Source organism: Salmo salar, unplaced genomic scaffold, assembly GCF_905237065.1.
Source record: "Salmo salar unplaced genomic scaffold, Ssal_v3.1, whole genome shotgun sequence".
Taxonomy (NCBI): domain Eukaryota; kingdom Metazoa; phylum Chordata; class Actinopteri; order Salmoniformes; family Salmonidae; genus Salmo; species Salmo salar.
This window is the reverse complement of record NW_025548791.1, coordinates 175,001-190,000: the sequence shown is the minus strand read 5'-3', so window position 1 is coordinate 190,000 and position 15,000 is coordinate 175,001.

The following is a 15,000-nucleotide window of genomic DNA, read 5'->3' as shown; positions in this document are numbered from 1 at the left end:
AAACACTTTATCGCTTTTGGCAAGTGGCCACTCAGAGTACTATGGGCTTAGGCGCGTGCCCGCTTCGACCGAATGATTTCTTTTCCTTTGTCTGTTTAGCTAAAAGCAGATTCCCCGGTCGGAATATTATCGCTTTTTATGAGAAAAATGGCATAAAAATTTATTTTAAACAGCGGTTGACATGCTTGAAGTACGGTAATGGAATATTTAGAATTTTTTTGTCACGAATTGCGCCATGCGCGCGAGCTGATTTACCATTTCGGATAGTGTCTGGGACGCACGAACAAAACGCCGCTATTCGGATATAACGATGGATTATTTTGGACCAAACCAACATTTGTTATTGAAGTAGAAGTCCTGGGAGTGCATTCTGACGAAGACAACAAAGGTAATAACATTTTTCTTATAGTAAATCTGACTTTGATGAGTGCTAAACTTGCTGGGTTTCTAAATAGCTAGCCCTGTGATGCCGGGCTATCTACTGAGAATATTGCAAAATGTGCTTTCAACGAAAAGCTATTTTAAAATCGGACATATCGAGTGCATAGAGGAGTTCTGTATCTATAATTCTTAAAATAATTGTTATGCTTTTTGTGAACGTTTATCGTGAGTAATTTAGTAAATTCACCGGCAGTGTTCGGTGGGAATTCTAGTCACATGCTAGTCACATGCTAATGTAAAAAGCTGGTTTTTGATATAAATATGAACTTGATTGAACAAAACATGCATGTATTGTATAACATAATGTCCTAGGGTTGTCATCTGATGAAGATCATCAAAGGTTAGTGCTACATTTAGCTGTGGTTTGGGTTTATGTGACATTATATGCTAGCTTGAAAAATGGGTGTCTGATTATTTCTGGCTGGGTACTCTGCTGACATAATCTAATGTTTTGCTTTCGTTGTAAAACCTTTTTGAAATCGGACAGTGTGGTTAGATTAACGAGAGTCTTATCTTTAAAATGGTGTAAAATAGTCATATTTTTTAAAATTGAAGTAATATCATATCTAAGGTATTTGAATAACGCGCCACAGGATTCAACTGGCTGTTGAGTAGGTGGGACGCAAGCGTCCCACCTAGCCCATAGAGGTTAAAGTGTGTTAAATTAGTCAAAGGTTTAGTATTTGGTCCCATATTCTTTGACTGCAATGACTACATCAAGCCTGTGACTGCCATGATTGAGAAAGATCATGAATAATAATGAGTGAGAGAGTTACAGAGGCTGCAACAAAACATGCTAACCTCTCACCATTACCAATAACAGAGGCTACAACAAAACATGCTAACCTCTCACCATTACCAATAACAGAGGCTACAACAAAACATGCTAACCTCTCACCATTACCAATAACAGAGGCTACAACAAAACATGCTAACCTCTCACCATTACCAATAACAGAGGATACAACAAAACATGCTAACCTCTCACCATTACCAATAACAGAGGCTACAACAAAACATGCTAACCTCTCACCATTACCAATAACAGAGGCTACAACAAAACATGCTAACCTCTCACCATTACCAATAACAGAGGCTACAACAAAACATGCTAACCTCTCACCATTACCAATAACAGAGACTACAACAAAACATGCTAACCTCTCACCATTACCAATAACAGAGGATACAACAAAACATGCTAACCTCTCACCATCACCAATGTATTTATTTATAAGCACCTCACATTGTGGTTACTCACTACTTGGTAGATATTCCCTCAGCGAAGTATGGCAGTTCCATGCAGGTTTCCTCACCAAGTCCAAGGCAGCACAGCTACCCATGCAGACAGTACTCCTTAGCCGTAGCCGATATCCCCATGGCAACACGAACTCGTTAAACTTCCCAAGCAATTATCTCCCGGTGTCAGACGATGCTAGGCTAACCTCTAGGCTGGCTAATACCTCCACGACGAGACGGTAGCTTCAGTCTTTACTAAGTTTTAGCTAAATTATAACAACTCTTTTATTAAATAAAACATGTATTTCCCTTCATGTCTTAGTAGCTATGGGTTTTGTTGTAGTTCTGTCGTCTTCTTTTATAATTTTTCTTCACCAACCGTCCTGAGGTAAAACGTCCATCCTTTCATCAACGTCTTTTTCCTCCCGTTAACCAGGTCAACTCCCATTGGCCACAACTTAACAAGCGACCTTATTGGTCAAAACGTAAACTTCAAAGTAAAACAAACTATTCACTTATACATTAAATAAATATTTCTTCAAAAAGCATAATGCATTAACAACATTACAGTTTAGGAGCAATTCAATCATCTTTTAAATATAATACCAATTCATTATAACAAATAAACTCAATACTTGGTTCAAACAAGGGTATTACACAAACATACAGTCAATAATACAGTAGAAAAATAAGTCTATATACAATGTGAGCAAATGAAGTGAAATAAGGGAGGTAAAGGCAAAAAAAGGCCATGGTGGCAAAGTAAATACAATATAGCAAGTAAAACACTGGAATGGTAGATATGCAGTGGAAGAAAGTGCAAAGTAGAAATATAAATAATGGGGTGCAAAGGAGCTAAATAAATAAATACAGTAGGGGAAGAAGTAGTTGGGCTAAATTATAGATGGGCTATGTACAGGTGCAGTAATCTGTGAGCTGCTCTGACAGCTGGTGCTTAAAGCTAGTGAGGGAGATAAGTGTTTCGAGTTTTAGAGATTTTTGTAGTTCGTTCCAGTCATTGGCAGCAGATAACTGGAAGAAGAGGCGGCCGAAGGAGGAATTGGCTTTGGGGGTGACCAGAGAGATACACCTGCTGGAGCGCGTGCTACAGGTGGGTGCTGCTATGGTGACCAGTGAGCGGAGATAAGGGGGGACTTTACCTAGCAGGGTCTTGTAGATGACCTGGAGCCAGTGGGTTTAGCAACGAGTATGAAGCGAGGGCCAGCCAACGAGAGCGTACAGGTCGCAGTGGTGGGTAGTACAGTGGGGGGAAAAAAAGTATTTGATCCCCTGCTGATTTTGTACGTTTGCCCACTTACAAAGAAATGATCAGTCTATAATTTTAATGGTAGGTTTATTTGAACAGTGAGAGACAGAATAACAGCAAAAAAATCCAGAAAATACGCATGTTAAAAATGTTATACAATTATTTGCATTTTAATGAGGGAAATAAGTATTTGACCCCTCTCAATCAGAAAGATTCAAGTCATTAAGGTTTCGAGGCTGACGTTTGGCAACTCGAAACCTTCAGCTCCCTCCACAGATTTTCTATGGGATTAAGGTCTGGAGACTGGCTAGGCCACTCCAGGACCTTAATGTGCTTCTTCTTGAGCCACTCCTTTGTTGCCTTGGCCGTGTGTTTTGGGTCATTGTCATGCTGGAATACCCATCCACGACCCATTTTCAATGCCCTGGCTGAGGGAAGGAGGTTCTCACCCAAGATTTGACGGTACATGGCCCCGTCCATCGTCCCTTTGATGCAGTGAAGTTGTCCTGTCCCCTTAGCAGAAAAACACCCCTTTAGCATAATGTTTCCACCTCCATGTTTGATGGTAGAGATGGTGTACTTGGGGTCATAGGCAGCATTCCTCCTCCTCCAAACACAGCGAGTTGAGTTGATGTCAAAGAGCTCCATTTTGGTCTCATCTGACCACAACATTTTCACCCAGTTGTCCTCTTAATCATTCAGATGTTCATTGGCAAACTTCAGACGGGCATGTATATGTATTCTTGCGCAGGGGGACCTTGCTGGCGCTGCAGGATTTCAGTCCTTCACGGCGTAGTGTGTTACCAATTGTTTTCTTGGTGACTATGGTCCCAGCTGCCTTGAGATCATTGACAAGATCCTCCCGTGGAGTTCTGGGCTGATTCCTCACCGTTCTCAATCATTGCAACTCCACGAGGTGAGATCTTGCATGGAGCCCCAGGCCGAGGGATATTGACAGTTATTTTGTGTTTCTTCCATTTGCGAATAATCGCACCAAATGTTGTCACCTTCTCACCAAGCTGCTTGGCGATGGTCGTGTAGCCCATTCCAGCCTTGTGTAGGTCTACAATCTTGTCCCTGACATCCTTGAAGAGCTCTTTGGTCTTGGCCATGGTGGAGAGTTTGGAATCTGATTGATTGATTGCTTCTGTGGACAGGTGTCTTTTTTTACAGGTAACAAGTTGCGGTTAGGAGCACTCCCTTTAAGAGTGTGCTCCTAATCTCAGCTCGTTACCTGTATAAAAGACACCTGGGAGCCAGAAATCTTTCTGATTGAGAGGGGGTCAAATACTTATTTCCCTCATTAAAATGCAAATCAATTTATAACATTTCTGACATTAGTTTTTCTGGATGTTTTTGTTGTTATTCTGTCTCTCACTGTTCAAATAAACCTACCATTAACCTGTTAGGGCTAGGGGGCAGCATTTGCACGTCTGGATAAAAAAATGTACCCGATTTAATCTGGTTACTAATCCTACCCAGTAACTAGAATATGCATATACTTATTATATATGGATAGAAAACACTCTAAAGTTTCTAAAACTGTTTGAATGGTGTCTGTGAGTATAACAGAACTCATTTGGCAGGCAAAACCCTGAGACATTTTCTGACAGGAAGTGGATACCTGATGTGTTGTATTGACTTTAAACCTATCCCATTGAAAAACACAGGGGCTGAGGAATATTTTGGCACTTCCTATTGCTTCCACTAGATGTCACCAGCCTTTACAAAGTGTTTTGAGTCTTCTGGAGGGAGATCTGACCGAACAAGAGCCATGGAACGATGATGTCCCATTAGACACCTGGCGCGCGAGTTCATGTTGGGTACCCTCGTTCCAATACGTTATAAAAGAGTATGCATTCGTCCACCTTGAATATTATTCATGTTCTGGTTAAAAAAGGCCCTAATGATTTATGCTATACAACGTTTGACATGTTTGAACGAACGGAAATATATTTTTTCCCCTCGTTCATGACGAGAAGTCCGGCTGGCTTAGATCATGTGCTAACAAGACGGAGATTTTTGGACATAAATGATGAGCTTTTTTGAACAAAACTACATTCGTTATGGACCTGTGATACCTGGAAGTGACATCTGATGAAGAGAATCAAAGGTAATGGATTATTTACATAGTATTTTCGATTTTAGATCTCCCCAACATGACGTCTAGTCTGTATCGCAACGCCGTATTTTTCTGGGCGCAGTGCTCAGATTATTGCAAAGTGTGATTTCCCAGTAAGGTTATTTTTAAATCTGGCAAGTTGATTGCGTTCAAGAGATGTAAATCTATAATTCTTTAAATGACAATATAATATTTTACCAATGTTTTCTAATTTTAATTATTTAATTTGTGACGCTGACTTGACTGCCGGTTATTGGAGGGAAACGATTTCCTCAACATCAATGCCATAGTAAAACGCTGTTTTTGGATATAAATATGAACTTGATAGAACTAAAAATGCATGCATTGTCTAACATAATGTCCTAGGAGTGTCATCTGATGGAGATTGTAAAAGGTTAGTGCATCATTTTAGCTGGTTTTATGGTTTTGGTGACCCTGTCTTTGACTTGACAAAACATTACACACAACTCTTGTAAATGTACTGTCCTAACATACTCTAAATTTATGCTTTCGCCGTAAAACCTTTTGAAATCGTAAAACGTGGTTAGATTAAGGAGATGTTTATCTTTCAAATGGTGTAAAATAGTTGTATTTTTTTAAAATTTGAATTTTGACATTTATTTGGATTCAAATTTGCCGCTCTTGAAATGCACCTGCTGTTGATGGAGTGCACCACGGGTGGCACGCTAGCGTCCCACCTAGCCCATAGAGGTTAAAATTATAGACTGATCCTTTCTTTGTCAGTGGGCAAACGTACAAAATCAGCATGGGATCAAATACTTTTTTCCCCCACTGTATATGGGGCTTTGGTGACAAAACGGATGGCACTGTGATAGACTGCATCCAATTTATTGAGTAGGGTATTGGAGGCTATTTTGTAAATGACATCGCCGAAGTCGAGGATCGGTAGGATGGTCATTTTTATAAGGGTATGTTTGGCAGCATGAGTGAAGGATGCTATGTTGTGAAATAGGAAGCCAATTCTAGATTTAACTTTGGAGTGGAGATGCTTATAGTGAGTCTGGAAGGAGAGTTTACAGTCTAACCAGACACCTAGGTATTTGTAGTTGTCCACATATTCTAAGTCAGAACCGTCCAGAGTAGTGATGCTGGACAGGCGGGCAGGTGCAGGCAGCGATCGGTTGAAGACCATGCATTTAGTTTTACTTGTATTTAAGAGCAGTTGGAGGCCACGGAAGGAGAGTTGTATGGCATTGAAGCTCGTCTGGTTAGTTAGTTAACACAGTGTCCAAAGAAGGGCCAGAAGTATACAGAATAACACCAATAACAGAGGAGGTCTGATCTTTGTGCCTCTGTAACTTTCTCATTTATCATTATTCACGATTCATTCATGATTATTCATAATCATGGTAGCATCCACATGAATGTAGAAGTGTTCAGAAACATCTTCTATTCTTACTGACAATACAAGTGAAGTGACTCCAAAATGACAGGACATTATTCACCAATCAGTTTCTATTAGGAAAAACATCATCCAAAACACAACCAAAACAAACTGAAAAATGCATTCAACAAGTTAGTAGAATCACAAGCTTGATGTAATCACTGCAGGCATGGAACATGGGACTAAATACTAAACTTATGACAACTTTAATACAATATAAGTAAATTTGTCCAAATAATTAAGACTTCTTCAAATGGGAGAACTACGTACAGAAAGTGCTTTAATTTCTAAACGGTAAAACAGATATGTATGAAAATACCGTCAAATAAAAGGTGACATTCTGTAAGGTCACCTAATATGAAACATCTCAAATCCAAAATGCTGGAGGATAGCACCAAATGTAAAACTGTAAGCTTCACTGTCCAAACACATATGGTGTGGACTATGTGTCCCTGGTAAACACATGTGGATCTGGTGAACAGTTATCACTTGTTGACCAACTACAGGAATACTGACCTCAGAGTCTCCAGTTTACAGTGGGGATTCCCCAGTCCAGCAGAGACCAGCTTCACTCCTGAATCCTTCAGGTCATTGTTACTCAGGTCCAGCTCTCTCAGGTGTGAGGGGTTTGACCTCAGAGCTGAGACCAGAGAAGCACAGCCTTCCTCTGTGACTAGACAGCCTGACAGCCTGCAAAGAGTCAAATCAAATTAAAATCACACTGCTATGCTTTGGTGGTGAAAATAGTGGCAGTATAATTTTTCAACATTTTTCAGATATCAGTGTCCTGAAACCTGCCATATCTATTCGTAAATTAATGTATCATCATTAAAAATGACAAATGATCAAAGTATTGCCTGCAGATAGAAACATGTATAGTACAAATATTTGAGTAGACTGACCAGACCAGTTTAAAAGCAGTATCAGTCAAAAGACAGACAGTGAGGTATCAGATTTAGATTGTATTGAGTATACAGTCCACACCATATCTATTTTGACAGTGAAGCTAACATTTTAAATGTGGCTCTATACTCCAACATTTTGGATTTCAGATCAAATGTTTCATATGAGGTGACAGTATATAATGTCACCTTTTATTTGAGGGTATTTTAATACATACAGTTGAAGTCAGAAGTTTACATATACCTTAGCCAAATGCATTTAAACTCAATTTTTACAATTCCTGACATTTAATCCTAATAAAAATTCCCTGGCTTAGGTCAGTTAGGATCACCACTTTATTTTAAGAATGTGAAATGTCAGAATAATAGTAGAGAGAATGATTAATTTCAGCTTTTATTTCTTTCATCACATTCCCAGTGGGTCAGAAGTTTACATACACTCAATTAGTATTTGGTAGCATTGCCTTTAAATGGTTTAACTTGGGTTAAACGTTTCGGGTAGCCTTCTACAAGCTTCCCACAATAAGTTGGGTGAATTTTGGCCCATTCCTCCTGACAGAGCTGGTGTAACTGAGTCAGGTTTGTAGGCCTCTTGCTCGCACACGCTTTTTCAGTTCTGCCCACAAATTTTCTATAGGATTGAGGTCAAGGTTTTGTGATGGCCACTCCAATACCTTGACTTTGTTGTCCAAACCTGTTAGGGCTAGGGGGCAGTATTTGCACGGCTGGATAAATTGTTTTTACCCGATTTAATCTGCTTACTAATCCTACCCAGTAACTAGAATATGCATATACTTATTATATATGGATAGAAAACACTCTAAAGTTTCTAAAACTGTTTGAATGGTGTCTGTGAGTATAACAGAACTCATTTGGCAGGCAAAACCCTGAGACATTTTCTGACAGGAAGTGGATACCTGATGTGTTGTATTACCTTTAAACCTATGCCATTGAAAAACACAGGGGCTGAGGAATATTTTGGCACTTCCTATTGCTTCCACTAGATGTCACCAGCCTTTACAAAGTGTTTTGAGTCTTCTGGAGGGAGATCTGACCGAACAAGAGCCATGGAACGATGATGGCCCATTAGACACCTGGCGCGCGAGTTCATGTTGGGTACCCTCGTTCCAATACGTTATAAAAGAGTATGCATTCGTCCACCTTGAATATTATTCATGTTCTGGTTAAAAAGGCCCTAATGATTTATGCTATACAACGTTTGACATGTTTGAACGAACGTAAATATATTTTTTCCCCTCGTTCATGAAGTGAAGTCCGGCGGGCTTAGATCATGTGCTAACAAGACGGAGATTTTGGACATAAATGATGAGCTTTTTTGAACAAAACTACATTCGTTATGGACCTGTGATACCTGGAAGTGACATCTGATGAAGAGAATCAAAGGTAATGGATTATTTACATAGTATTTTCGATTTTAGATCTCCCCAACATGACGACTAGTCTGTATCGCAACGCGTATTTTTCTGGGCGCAGTGCTCAGATTATTGCAAAGTGTGATTTCCCAGTAAGGTTATTTTTAAATCTGGCAAGTTGATTGCGTTCAAGAGATGTAAATCTATAATTCTTTAAATGACAATATAATATTTTACCAATGTTTTCTAATTTTAATTATTTAATTTGTGATGCTGACTTGACTGCCGGTTATTGGAGGGAAACGATTTCCTCAACATCAATGCCATAGTAAAACGCTGTTTTTGGATATAAATATGAACTTGATAGAACTAAAAATGCATGCATTGTCTAACATAATGTCCTAGGAGTGTCATCTGATGGAGATTGTAAAAGGTTAGTGCATCATTTTAGCTGGTTTTATGGTTTTGGTGACCCTGTCTTTGAATTGACAAAACATTACACACAAATCTCTTAAATGTATTGTCCTAACATACTCTAAATTTATGATTTCGCCGTGAAACCTTTTTGAAATCGTAAAACGTGGTTAGATTAAGGAGATGTTTATCTTTCAAAGGGTGTAAAATAGTTGTATGTTTGAAAAATTTGAATTTTGACATTTATTTGGATTCAAATTTGCCGCTCTTGAAATGCACCTGCTGTTGATGGAGTGCACCACGGGTGGGACGCCTGCGTCCCACCTAGCCCATAGAGGTTAATCCATTTTGCCACAACTTTGGAAGTATGCTTGGGGTCATTGTCCATTTGGAAGACCCATTTGTGACCAAGCTTTAACTTCCTGACTGATGTCTCGAGATGTTGCTTCAATATATCCACAATTTTCCTGCCTCATGATGCCATCTATTTTGTGAAGTGCGCCAGTCCCTCCTGCAGCAAATCACCCCCACAACATGATGCTGCCACCGCCGTGCTTCACAGTTGGGATGGTATGATGGCTGTGTGGTCCCATGGTGTTTAGACTTGCGTGCTATTGATTGAACGTGTTACCTTCAGGCGTTTGGAAATTGCTCCCAAGGATGAAGCAGACTTGTGGAGGTCTACAATTTTTTTTTCTGAGATTTTGGCTGATTCCTTTTCATTTTCCCATGATGTCAAGCAAAGAGGCACTGAGTTTGAAGGTAGGCCTTGAAATACATCCAAATTATGTCAAATAGTCTATCAGATGCTTCTAAAGCCATGACATAATTTTCTGGAATTTTCCAAGCTGTTTAAAGGCACAGTCAACTTAGTGTATGTAAACTTCTGACCCACTGGAATTGTGATACAGTGAATTATAAGTGAAATAATCTGTCTGTAATCAATTGTTTCAAAAATTACTTGTGTCATGCACAAAGTAGATGTCCTAACCGACTTGCCAAAACTATATAGTTTGTTAACAAGAAATTTGTGGAGAGGTTCAAAAACACGTTTTAATGACTCCAACCTAAGTGTATGTACACTTCCGACTTCAACTGTATGTGTTTCACGATTAAAAATTAAATTCTGATGATGCCATGATTAAGAAAAATCATGAATGAATCATGAATCTGAATGAGTGACAAAGTTAAGAGGCTAAAACAAAACATGCTAACCTCTCACCATTACCAATAACAGAGGATACAACAAAACATGCTAACCTCTCACCATTACCAATAACAGAGGCTACAACAAAACATGCTAACCTCTCACCATTACCAATAACAGAGGCTACAACAAAACATGCTAACCTCTCACCACTACCAATAACAGAGGCTACAACAAAACATGCTAACCTCTCACCATTACCAATAGCAGAGGCTACAACAAAACATGCTAACCTCTCACCATTACCAATAGCAGAGGCTACAACAAAACATGCTAACCTCTCACCATTACCAATAGCAGAGGCTACAACAAAACATGCTAACCTCTCACCATTACCAATAACAGAGGCTACAACAAAACATGCTAACCTCTCACCACTACCAATAACAGAGGCTACAACAAAACATGCTAACCTCTCACCATTACCAATAACAGAGGCTACAACAAAACATGCTAACCTCTCACCATTACCAATAACAGAGGCTACAACAAAACATGCTAACCTCTCACCATTACCAATAACAGAGGCTACAACAAAACATGCTAACCTCTCACCATTACCAATAACAGAGGCTACAACAAAACAGCTAACGTCTCACCATTACCAATTACAGAGGCTACAACAAAACATGCTAACCTCTCACCACTACCAATAACAGAGGCTACAACAAAACATGCTAACCTCTCACCATTACCAATAACAGAGGCTACAACAAAACATGCTAACCTCTCACCATTACCAATAACAGAGGCTACAAGAAAACATGCTAACCTCTCACCATTACCAATAACAGAGGGGGTCTGATCATTGTGCCTCTGTAACTTTCTCATTCATCATCATTCTCGATTCATTCTTATTCTTACTGACAATACAAGTGAAGTGACTCCAAAATGACAGGATATTATTCACCAATCAGTTTCTATTAGGAAAAACAAAATCCAAAATACAATCAAAACAAACTGCAAATGAATTCAACAAGTTTGTAGAATCACAAGCTTGATGTAATCACTTCAGGCATGGAATATGGGACCAAATACTAAACTTATGGCTACTTTAATACAATATAAGTGAATTTGTCCAAATAATTAAGACTTCTTCAAATGAACTACAGTGCTTTGCAAAAGTATTCATCCCCCTTGGCGTTTTTCCCATTTTGTTACAACCTGTAATTTAAATTGATTTTATTTGGATTTCATGTAATGGACAAACACAAAATAGTCCAAATTGGTCAAGAGAAATAAAAAAATGACTTGTTTAAAAAATAAAGTTAAAAACAGAAAAGTGGTGTGTGCATATGTATTCACCCCCTTTGCTATGAAGCCCATAAATAATATCTGGTGCAACCAATTACCTTCAGAAGTCACATCATTAGTTAAATAAACTCCACATGTGTGCAATCTAAGTGTCACATGATCTGTCATATGATCTCAGTATATATACACCTGTTCTGAAAGGCCCCAGAGTCTACAACACCACTAAGCAAGGGGCACCATCAAGCAAGCGGTACCATGAAGACCAAGGAGCTCTCCAAACAGGTCAGGGACAGAGTTGTGGAGAAGTACAGATCAGGGTTGGGCTATAAAAAAATATATGAAACTCTTAACATCCCACGGAGCACCATTAAATCCGTTATTAAAAAATGGATAGAATATGGCACCAAAACAAACCTGCCAAGAGAGGGCCGCCCACCAAAACTCACAGACCAGGCAAGGAGGGCATTAATCAGAGGCAACAAAGAGGCCAAAGATAACCCTGAAGGAGCTGCAAAGCTCCACAGCGGAGATTGGAGTATCTGTCCATAGGACCACTTTAAGCCGTACACTCCACAGATCTGGGCTTTACGGAAGAGTGGCCAGAAAAAAGCCATTGCTTGAAGAAAATAAATAAGCAAACACATTTGGTGTTCACCAAAAGGCATGTGGCAGACTCCCCAAACATATGGAAGAAGGTACTCTGGTTAGATGAGACTAAAATTGAGCTTTTTGGCCATCAAGGAAAACGCTATGTCTGGTGCAAACCCAACACCTCGCATCACCCCGAGAACCGCATCCCCACAGTGAAGCATGGTGGTGGCAGCATCATGCTGTGGGTTTGTTTTTCATCGGCAGGGACTGGGAAACTGGTCAGAATTGAAGGAATGATGGATGGTGCTAGATACAGGGAAATCCTTGAGGGAAAGCTGTTTCAGTCTTCCAGAGATGTAAGACTGCTAAAGCAACACTCGAAGTGGTTTAAGGGGACAAATGTAACTGTTTTGTAATGGCCTAGTCAAAGCCCAGACCTCAATCCAATTGAGAATCTGTGGTATGACTTACAGATTGCTGTACACCAGCGGAACCCATCCAACTTGAAGGAGCTGGAGCAGTTTTGCCTTGAAAAATGGGCGAAAATCCCAGTGGCTAGATGTGCCAAGCTTATGGAGACATTCCCCAAGAGAGTAGCAGCTGTAATAGCTGCAAAAGGTGACTCTACAAAGTTTTGTCTTTGGGGGAGTGAATAGTTAAGCACGGTCAAGTTCTCTTTTTTTTCTTATTTCTTGTTTGTTTCACAATTAAAATATTTTGCATCTTCAAAGTGGTAGGCATGTTTTGTAAATCAAATGATACAAACCCCCAAAAATCTATTTTAATTCCAGGTTGTAAGGCAAACAAAAAGGAAAAATGCCATGGGGGTGAATACTTTTGCAAGCCACTGTACATACATAAAATGGGACAACTAGATACATAAAATGCTTTCATTTGTAAACGGTAAAACAGATACGAATAGTCTCAAATAAAAGGTGACATTCTGTACTGTCAACTAATATGAAACATTTGATCTCAAATCCAAAATGCTGGAGCACAGCACCAAATGTAAAACTGTAAGCTTCACTGTCCAAACACATATGGTGTGGACTATGTGTGTCTGGTAAACACATGTGGATCTGGTGAACAGTTACCACTTGTTGACCAACTACAGGAATACTGACCTTAGAGTCTCCAGTTTACAGTGGTGATTCCCCAGTCCAGCAGAGAGCAGCTCCACTCCTGAATCCTTCAGGTCATTGTTACTCAGATCCAGCTCTCTCAGGTGTGAGGGGTTTGACTCCAGAGCTGAGACCAGAGAAGCACAGCCTTCCTCTGTGACTCCACAGCCTGACAGCCTGACAAAGAGATCATCATGACTTCACAAACACACTGTTAATTTAACACCAGTAGTGTAGAAGGACAACGGTAGATGCATGTGGTTCATATTCCCAAACAACATATAGATTCATCTTCCATCAATGCATTTAATCAATATGTTTTTCAATATACATATTATAATACATATTTTTCTCTAAACATAATATTTCTTCCTGATGAATACTTCTTATATATATTATATTATTTACTCACAGAGCAGCTCTGGAGGCTTTGACCACTGGCAGCAGCCTCAGAAGACCTTCCTCTGATCTGGAGAATTTCTTCAGGTCAAACACATCCAGCTCCTTTTCTGAAGTCAGCAACACAAAGACCAGAGCTGACCACTGTGCAGGTGACAGGTTGGCTTCTGAGAGACTTCCTGATCTCAGGTAGCTTTGGATCTCCTCCACTAGAGAATGGTCATTCAGTTCATTCAGACAGTGGAACAGATTGATGCTCCTCTCTGGAGAAAGATTCTCCCTGATCTTCTCCTTGATGTAGTTCACTGTGTCTTCATGGCTCTGTGAGCTGCTTCTTGTCTTTGTCAGTAGACCTCGTAAGTGCTTCTGATTGGACTCCAGTGAGAGTCCCAGAAGGAAGCGGAGGAAAAGGTCCAGGTTTCCTGTCTCACTTTGTAAGGCTTTATCCACAGCACTCTTGTAGACAGTAACTTCAGAATTGTCTCTGTACAGCAGAGAAAAGATGCTGGACTTTGTTTGCTGTTTGTCCATGAGATTCTCATTTTTGTTGATGAATGAGAGGAACACATACACAGCAGCCAGAAACTCCTGAATGCTCAGATGAACGAAGCAGTACACCTTGTCTTGGTACAGAACACATTCCTCTTTAAAGATCTGTGTGCACAATCCTGAGTACACAGAGGCTTCATTGACATCAATGCCAGCCTCTTTCAGGTCTTTTTCATAGAAAATCAGATTGCCCTTCACTAGCTGTTGAAAAGCCAGTTTTCCCAGTGACAGAATGCTCTCTTTATTCCAGTGTGGACCTGTCTCTTCTTTCCCAAGATACTTTTCATTCTTCTGTTTGGTATGAAACACCACAAGGTGTGTGTACATCTCAGTCAGAGTCTTGGGCATCTCTGCTCTCTTATGTTTCAGCATGTGTTCGAGGACTGTTGCAGAAATCCAACAGAAGACTGGAATGTGGCACATGATGTGGAGGCTCCTTGATGTCTTTATGTGTGAGATGATTCTGCTGGCCAGCTCCTCATCACTGAATCTCTTTCTGAAGTACTCCTCCTTCTGTGGGTCATTGAACCCTCGTACCTCTGTCACCTGGTCAACACACCCTGAAGGGATCTTATTGGCTGCTGCAGGTCGGGTAGTTATCCAGATGAGAGCAGAGGGAAGCAGATTTCCCTTGATGAGATTTGTCAGCAGAACATCCACTGAGGTTGACTCTGTGACGTCCCAACAGATCTTGTTCTTCTGGAAGTCTAGGGGCA